This window comes from Argopecten irradians, chromosome 7 (assembly GCF_041381155.1).
Source record: "Argopecten irradians isolate NY chromosome 7, Ai_NY, whole genome shotgun sequence".
NCBI classification, from domain to species: Eukaryota; Metazoa; Mollusca; class Bivalvia; order Pectinida; family Pectinidae; genus Argopecten; species Argopecten irradians.
Window position 1 is genome coordinate 43236656 of NC_091140.1, and position 9297 is coordinate 43245952.

Genomic DNA, 9297 nt, shown 5'->3' on the forward strand with positions numbered 1-9297 from the left:
CACTTAGCTTATTACAGACTAGACGTGTCAGACACCTTAACTACTTAGCTCATAACTGACTAGACATGTCAGACACCTTAACCACTTAGCTCATAACTGACTAGACATGTCAGACACCTTAACCACTTAGCTCATAACTGACTAGACATGTCAGACACCTTAACCACTTAGCTCATAACTGACTGGACATGTCAGACACCTTAACCACTTAGCTCATAACTGACTAGACATGTCAGACACCTTAACCACTTAGCTCATAACTGACTAGACGTGTCAGACACCTTAACCACTTAGCTCATAACTGACTGGACATGTCAGACATCTTAACCACTTAACTCATAACTGACTAGTCATGTCAGACACCTTAACCACTTAGCTCATTACTGACTAGACGTGTCAGACACCTTAACCACTTAGGTCATAACTGACTGGACATGTCAGACATCTTAACCACTTAGCTTATTACAGACTAGATGTGTCAGACACCTTAACCACTTAGCTCATAACTGACTGGACATGTCAGACACCTTAACCACTTAGGTCATAACTGACTGGACATGTCAGACACCTTAACCACTTAGCTTATTACAGACTAGACATGTCAGACATCTTAACCACTTAAACTCATAACTGACTGGACATGTCAGACACCTTAACCACTTAGCTCATAACTGATTAGACATGTCAGACACCTAATAACCACTTAGCTCATAACTGACTGGACATGTCAGACACCTTAACCACTTAGCTCATTACTGACAAGACATGTCAGACACCTTAACCACTTAGCTCATAACTGACTAGACATGTCAGACACCTTAACCACTTAGCTCATAACTGACTGGACATGTCAGACACCTTAACCACTTAGCTCATCACTGAATAGACATGTCAGACACCTTAACCACTAAGCTCATGGTCTAAATGAGGAGAAACATGTTAAGAAACATGTCAGACACCTCAACCACGTAGCTCATAGCTGACTAGACATGTCAGACACCTAATAACCACTTAGCTCATAACTGACTAGACGTGTCAGACACCTTAACCACTTAGCTCATAACTGACTAGACGTGTCAGACACCTTAACCACTTAGCTCATAACTGACTGGACATGTCAGACACCTTAACCACTTAGCTCATAACTGACTAGACATGTCAGACACCTTAACCACTTAGCTCATAACTGACTGGACATGTCAGACACCTTAACCATTTAGCTCATAACTGACTGGACATGTCAGACACCTTAACCACTTAGCTCATAACTGACTGGACATGTCAGACACCTTAACCACTTAGCTCATAACTGACTGGACATGTCAGACACCTTAACCACTTAGCTCATAACTGACTAGACGTGTCAGACACCTTAACCACTTAGCTCATAACTGACTAGACATGTCAGACACCTTAACCACTAAGCTCATAACTGACTGGACATGTCAGACACCTTAACCACTTAGCTCATAACTGACTAGACATGTCAGACACCTTAACCACTTAGCTCATAACTGACTATACATGTCAGACACTTTAACCACTAAGCTCATGGTCTAAATGTGAGGGGCTAGAGGATATGTCAGACACCTTAACCACTAAGCTCGTGGTCTAAATGAGGAGAAACATGTCAAGAAACATGTCAGACACCTTAACCACTTAGCCTATTATAGACTAGACGTGTCAGACATCTTAACCACTTAGCTCATAACTGACTGGACATGTCAGACACCTTAACCACTTAGCTCATAACTGACTGGACATGTCAGACACCTTAACCACTTAACTTATTACAGACTAGACGTGTCAGAAATCTTAACCACTTAGCTCATAACTGACTGGACATGTCAGACACCTTAACCACTTAGCCTATTATAGACTAGACGTGTCAGACATCTTAACCACTTAGCTCATAACTGACTGGACATGTCAGACACCTAATAACCACTTAGCTCATAACTGACTGGACATGTCAGACACCTTAACCACTTAGCTCATAACTGACTAGACATGTCAGACACCTTAACCACTAAGCTCATAACTGACTGGACATGTCAGACACCTTTTAGAACCACTTAGCTCATAACTGACTATACATGTCAGACACTTTAACCACTAAGCTCATGGTCTAAATGTGTGGGGCTAGAGGATATGTCAGACACCTTAACCACTAAGCTTGTGGTCTAAATGAGGAGAAACATGTCAAGAAACATGTCAGACACCTCAAGCACTTAGCCATCAGAGACCTTGTATCACAAGAGAGAGAAGCCCTTCAAACCTTAAAATAGAATTTCAAAATACCGGTAAAAGCTTACCCCAGTACATATGTCAGAGGGGTGAATTTTTCCTTTACAATTTGATTATCTTTGATATAATGAACTATAACCAAGGCCTTATATATATGCGTACATTAATCCCCGCCCCCAGTGCGAGTATATAGTATATATTGACCCAGGTACCCTAGGGAGATTTAGGTTATGTAAACATAGGAATATTCTTTGAAAAATAGAATTCATTAAATTTTGAGGATTTGGCATTTATTGAATGATGAATGACAAATTATCCAGAAAATATGATTAGTGTTTTTATTGTTAAATGGGGAAGCTAAAACATTTTTTTTCTCGTATTTTTATGCTTTTATTAGAATTTTTTTTTTTAATAAGGAAGCTAGCACTCCATAATAACTGTCTACATAAATGTACAGAAAATCAATTTCATGTATCATTTTAAATCATTGTTCGGAATATACTATTCAAATATTGAAACAAGGACAGATTGAACAAAATGGTTTAAAGTGTATGGTTTTTATTCTCCCGGTAAACATATTGAAATGTGTATGATGCATTATAGCTAGACTATTATAGACTGTGAAATACTTCATCCTTTTAAATGTTAATTTGTATTGTTAAAATGCATTTAAAGCTTCGGAATATCGATGTCTGGTGCCAGACAAAACGACAACATTATGCCTGGTATTGACGGAATGGTGTGACTGGCAGCATGCCCATCTCATGGACCTATATCTCTATTCTTTATTTACCAGTACCTATTGTATAAACAACTGGTATGTAAAAGTCCTGAAGATGGGGTTAAATAAAACACATCTATAAGTCCAGTACTAGCAGCAGAGAACTGAATGCCCAGGACTGAATCAATTAAAAATTATTGATTATCAAACTGTCCGTACAGAGCAGAACGCAAAATCAGAATATATCATTTATCATGGTTTTCATGCTTTTTTTGACATATATATGTATATCATATGATATGTTCATTTAAACTAGTGGGGGGGTGGTGTCCGAGTGGTTAAGATGTCCTGACATATTACCATAAGTCCTCCAAGGATGCAGGTTTGAATTTCATGTGGGGCAGTTGCCAGGTACTGACCACCATACTGACTGTTGGTCAGTTGTTTTGCTCCAGATACTCTGACTTTCCTCCATCCTCTGATCCTGGCTGTTAATAGGTTGTTAATCTTATATCAAACAAATACTGTAATGTCGGAGCTGCCATTTAGAAAGTTTTTTAACTCAACACACATATACAGCTGATTCTACTATACATTAATTTAATCAAACAAACAAGCAAACAAGATTCAACTGGAACAAACAAATTAAGCCAAAAAAATAACTATACACATGTAGTTCAAAGATACTACATATGATACCTTCAGCCTGTTGTGTTTAAGACAATTTAGTCACTACAGCCCATTTTAAAACCCTCATTTGAATCTGAGCTAATGTTAAAACAAACCTAGCTTTATAATCATCTGGTCACTGCTGTACGTACAGTTACATCGTTCCACATGTCTATATCAACTTATCTCACAAGCAATGAATATATGATACAATATTCTGATTCAAGCATTACAAATCTTAATAAATTAAGTTTAAGATCAAAATACCTTACTCTAGCCCATTAAAACCCCATAAATCCAACATTTAACCAGAACTTTCAGAAATGTTAATGAACCATTTTTATTGAATTGACTATATCCATATCAATAACCTGGTTATGAAAATAAATTAAAGAAAACATTCTGATCTCAAAATTTATCAAAACTCTACATTCCAATGATTATATGAACTAAAGAGTGATTTGAATAAAAAAATTCTTACTTTAGTTGGGAATTTATATGGTGACAACCATTTATTATTTACCATAAACATGTAAACATGTTTTTTAAAAACAGATAGCAACAAGAAACTATAAACCTTACCTGTGTCACTGTGTGGTCTTCTTGACTTGTCCTTCGAGACTTCATTCTGATCATTCAACTATTTTTTTTAAAGTTCTCTCACAAACATCTAAAAATAGAACACAATTAAAAGCTTTCAGATTTGACAACAAAGATTATAAACACATTTGATTCGCATGTAACATAGGATAAGTTAGGTGTGATTAAATGTACCTGTTCAGATAAGACGAGAAAATCAGAAAAGGAAACAAAATTACAATACAGAAGGACCAACTAATATCATGTCTAAATAGTTACATGGTATGTATATATCCTGGGTACATATAGCTAGATCAAGTATCATTAAAATTTAAAGCTAACTGATTCTTCTGACACCTGGTTGAGAATTTATATGTAATCATTGATATTTACTGAGGTCTGATTTGAATATATATGACCAATGACTCTTGACCGCCAGTTCATAAACTGGGATGAGGCTGCAGTAAGGTACTGACCACAGGTCAGTTTTTTATTCTTTAGGATCTTCAGCCTTTGACCACCAAAAACCCAGTACATGTACATTAAATAGTTTTTCTATACAAATAAAGATCTTAATCACCAAAAGGATTTATAAAACACCATTATTGTACACAAGATTTTTTCAAACTTAAATCTCTGGTTCTCCTTATGAATGATCCATCAGCAAAATGTGATAGTTAATTATAAATGTCCTTAAATTGTTACTGCTTAATGCATATGTTTGTCAGTATATTTTTTCTGAAACTCTGGCTTTCCTACAAAGCAACACCAAACCCTGCAGTAGTTCATTTCATTAACTTATTTCTCACAGCTTGTTGGGTGGTAGTTTTTTTCCCTGAAACTCTGGCTTTCCTATAACTCACTACCAAAAATTGGTAGTTCATTTTCTTAATCATTTTTACCTGATACATGGACAGATATTAATTGATAGCTGTAAGTCAGTGTTTTTTCCCTGGAACTCTGGCTTTTCCTACAATCCACCATTGGCAATTTTGAAAAAAAGGTCCAAAAATCATAATTACCTGTAGATTGCATACAACCCAGCACATGGGAAATTTAGTAGTTTTTTTTCTCTCCTGAATCAGGCTCTCCTCCTACAGTCCACTATCAAATCCAAGTTGTCCTAAAATGACCAATAACTGCCAATAGAACTCAAAGCACATACAGACTAAACGCAGATCTACCTCCGAGTCGATAAATACAATTATAACCTGTAACTATTGTACTCAAACTACAAAGACGTCGAAAAAATCAAATGTGATGGTAATGGCCGGCATCCTGTAATTTTCAACTGGTCCACATTGATTTCTCTTTGGTACCTACCTGTAAATGACGAAAAGGTTCTGTATTTGTGAAGGCGTTACGTATATATAGAATCTAGTTCCCTGATGAACAGGCTCTGTATTTGTCAGGCGTTATGAACAATCCAGTCCTCTGATGAAGGGTTTCTGTATTTGTGAAGTGTTACGTACACAGAGTCCATTTTTCTACATGTGATAGCTATTGTCTTCTACTTGTGGTGTTCAGCCAACATGAAAATCAACATAATGCACAGGACTGGTAAAAAATAAACAAAATGTTTATTGATAAGATGCCAGCTCTGTTAAGGAACCGATTGTTCCAAAATTTACGAAAAAATACTATGCGTAAATCCCTCGAGGAATTAATTTCACATTTCTGACGAAAAATGCTCTTAAAACAACATTTATCAGTGTCACCAGTTACATTAAGGTACAAGTTGGTTCCATCAAACTTGTATTTTAAATCCTTTGATTTTAAAGGTACACAATTGCTAAGTAATTGTGCCGAAATTTGCTTACAATGGAAAACCTCAGGAATTAATCCATCTCCGGTGAAAAATGGTCACAATTTTTCAGTGTCATAACTAAAATCCTGGCACGATTTGATACCATTAAAACACAAAGAATCATTTAATCCTTTGATTTTTGGTTCATCTGCTGATGCTGAGAAAACATTGAACGAAGTTAATGTCTCCTCATGGTTTGAAGGGAATAATGTTCAATTTATCAGAAATTCAGCCGTTACAGAACAAATTTAAAACATGTACATTCTCTATAGCACAAATCACATTTAAATCAATTCTTGAATGATTTTCAAATTTACATCCTGCCTGTCATTAAAATGCACAGGTATGTATTCCACACCTGATAATTAATAGGTAAACATAGGTCTGAACCTGCTCTTATGCATTAAAGGTAAAACGCTTGTGTCACCTCACCCTAGCTAAATATTTCTAAGTGATCACATTGCACGTTGATGAGATCGTAACTCAGTATATTAAACTCAGAAAATGTATATTAAAATAGAATTCTCACCTTTGACACCTGTAACGAGGGAATTGACAGGTAATGCGTTTACACAGGTGAGAGTCCTTGACAGTACTGCGTAGTTACTGTGATCTTCTGACATTAGATCATTGATGATTCAAAGATTCCAGACTTTTATAGGTACATTTTGTGAGAACACTGAATGATAGTACGTGTACTTTGATTTAAATACTCAAATCACGAACTCTCAGAAGCTTTCTTCAAACAGCTTATTATGTAGAAATTCTGCTGAATTGCACAATTTAATTATCAGTTTCTCATATATTTCTTTACAAGCTGCATGACAAACTGATCTGTTGAAACTAAAAGAAGAAACAATTATAAAGTACGTTTAGATTTTTTGAAACAGTACTTAAGCTAACCATACTTCAGTTATCTTCGGACTTTACAGAAAAGTTTATATTACTTTTCAAAGACTTTTTAGCTTATCAAAATACAATTTCACTATTCTTATTTCAATATAATTGGCATTTCTTTGTAAAATTAATTTCAAAATAATAAATGAAATATACATATATCTGAGTATATTTGATTTTCACTAAAATCAATTATTTCCACAAGAAAAGATAGAAATGTCTATCTAAAAAATTCACAGTTTTTACCCGTTAAGCTGACAAATACCGTGTGTATTGAATATAGTTTGTTTATAGATCAGTTGCCTATAGAACTTCTACCCCCAACATAGTTTGATCAATGGGGTATTTAAACTCCCCGACCACAGAAGCAGGAAGGCAGAATTTAAAGAGACCCAGACTGTGACAAGCATAAAAGGCCGTTATATTCCGAACAATATCAATATAATTATATCCATTCAAAGTAGTGCAACATAATTGAGTTCCTTATGTTAAACACTATCATGTGTATTTTCAACACTTTGATACCAATAAACCTAACCTGAATTGGATCCATTCATAGAAGAAATGTTCATGAAAAGACATCCCTTATTTAACTTACGGATGTAATGCTGTATTTTTTTTTAAATCAGTAATTAAATTGTCTCAAGTTTTAACCAAAATGGTGCTACAAAAATAGAATACAGTACATTTTTTTATTTCTTATTGGCATGCAATGACAACAAATAAAATTATGATTATAAAAACAATTTTAAAAGGAACCTTTTAGTTTGTTAAAATCAGTTAATCAACAAACTAACTTAGTAAAGTTTATTGATTGGAAAATCTACACATGCCCACAGTATAATCACATAGGAAGCTAAAAAATAACAAACCACAGTCCACAAATATAAAGTAATTTAAGTTTGAAGTTATCATTAGAAAGTATGAAATTAAGTCCAAATAGATTTACCATCAACCTGTAAGTTTTTAGAAATTGATGCTTAACACAAATTATTGTCAAACTAGAACTGGTAAACTAAAACAATAACCCCCTGCCCCACCCCAATTGTTTCCTCTTATTTTAGACCATGCCAACCAAATGTTCCTATAATATGACTAAGTTTGAATAAAATTGATCAAAAGGCTAATAAATTATTGTCCGTTTCACAACACCTGTGTATAGTGACCAGGTCACCATAGCAACCAAAAATATCATATTGAAAATAATGATTTGATAACAACTTCAATTTTCCAGTCTTCCTTACTGAAAATACAATAAAACAAGTGATAGTTTGTTCATGCTTTATTTGTAGAGAGTACATGTTCTATTTTGCACCATATGTCATTAAGACTTATTTCCCTTCACAAGATTCTGGCACTTATAAATCAAATAAAAGTTTCTGTGGACTCATTAACATGAACTATGGAGGCATGTATTATACTTTTTGGAATACAATAATAGTATCACAATTCATATTCCTGTGTGACTCTTTATTAGCTTTTGAAACAAATGTTTACTTGCCTCAATGGACATAATGGATATAACCAACCTAGAGAGTGAATACAATAGGACTTATGATTCATGTATTTGTATCAAGTGATATTCCCCCAAAACGTTTGTGTGGGTCTAGTATCTGAAGTGGTGATAGAACACAAGTCTTTGTAATCTTCCCACTGAAATGGCTTTAGCAATATCATCATTTGACGTCATTCCATCACCAATAGAAACAATAGTCCCACACAAACGTTACCAGATATCACATGTTATTTGAATTAGTCCCATTTTGCACATGATGTTTGTGGGTAAAGAAGCAGATTAGGGGTATAGGGGGCAGTTCCATCAATATCAGCATCAATTTTTTTTAATTTCAGTTTTTAAACTTCAGATCATCTATACTTGAAACGTAAGTTAAGGTAGACCGTCCCTTCTGGTTTCTTCTCAAGGATTTCGTTCATTTTTTGATATTTTAATTTAGGTATACCCTGATCACAAAAACTGCATAAATTTTTCTTAAGATACAATTATAATAATAACGGTCATTCATTTGTTACTACTGACAATTGAAGTTTTTCATTTTGGGTCCCCGTAAATCCATGTGTATTCCATCCGATTGTTTAGTGACTACATGTATGATGATTCTTGGATTTTACTTCATGCATGAATCTTCAAAATTATACTATATATACCAATTGTCACACCTTTAGATTGATACACTTCAAGTAAACACCCGGAAATGTTCCAGACGAAATACTTGCTTGAATGATGATATCAGAAGCCAGTTATACTAGATGGGTACGGAGAAATAAAATACATTTGCCGGGATCTGGTTAGCAATGTTACAAACGTATGACCTCACAGAAGGGACGGTCTACGTTAACTATTTTAGGATACTTAAAC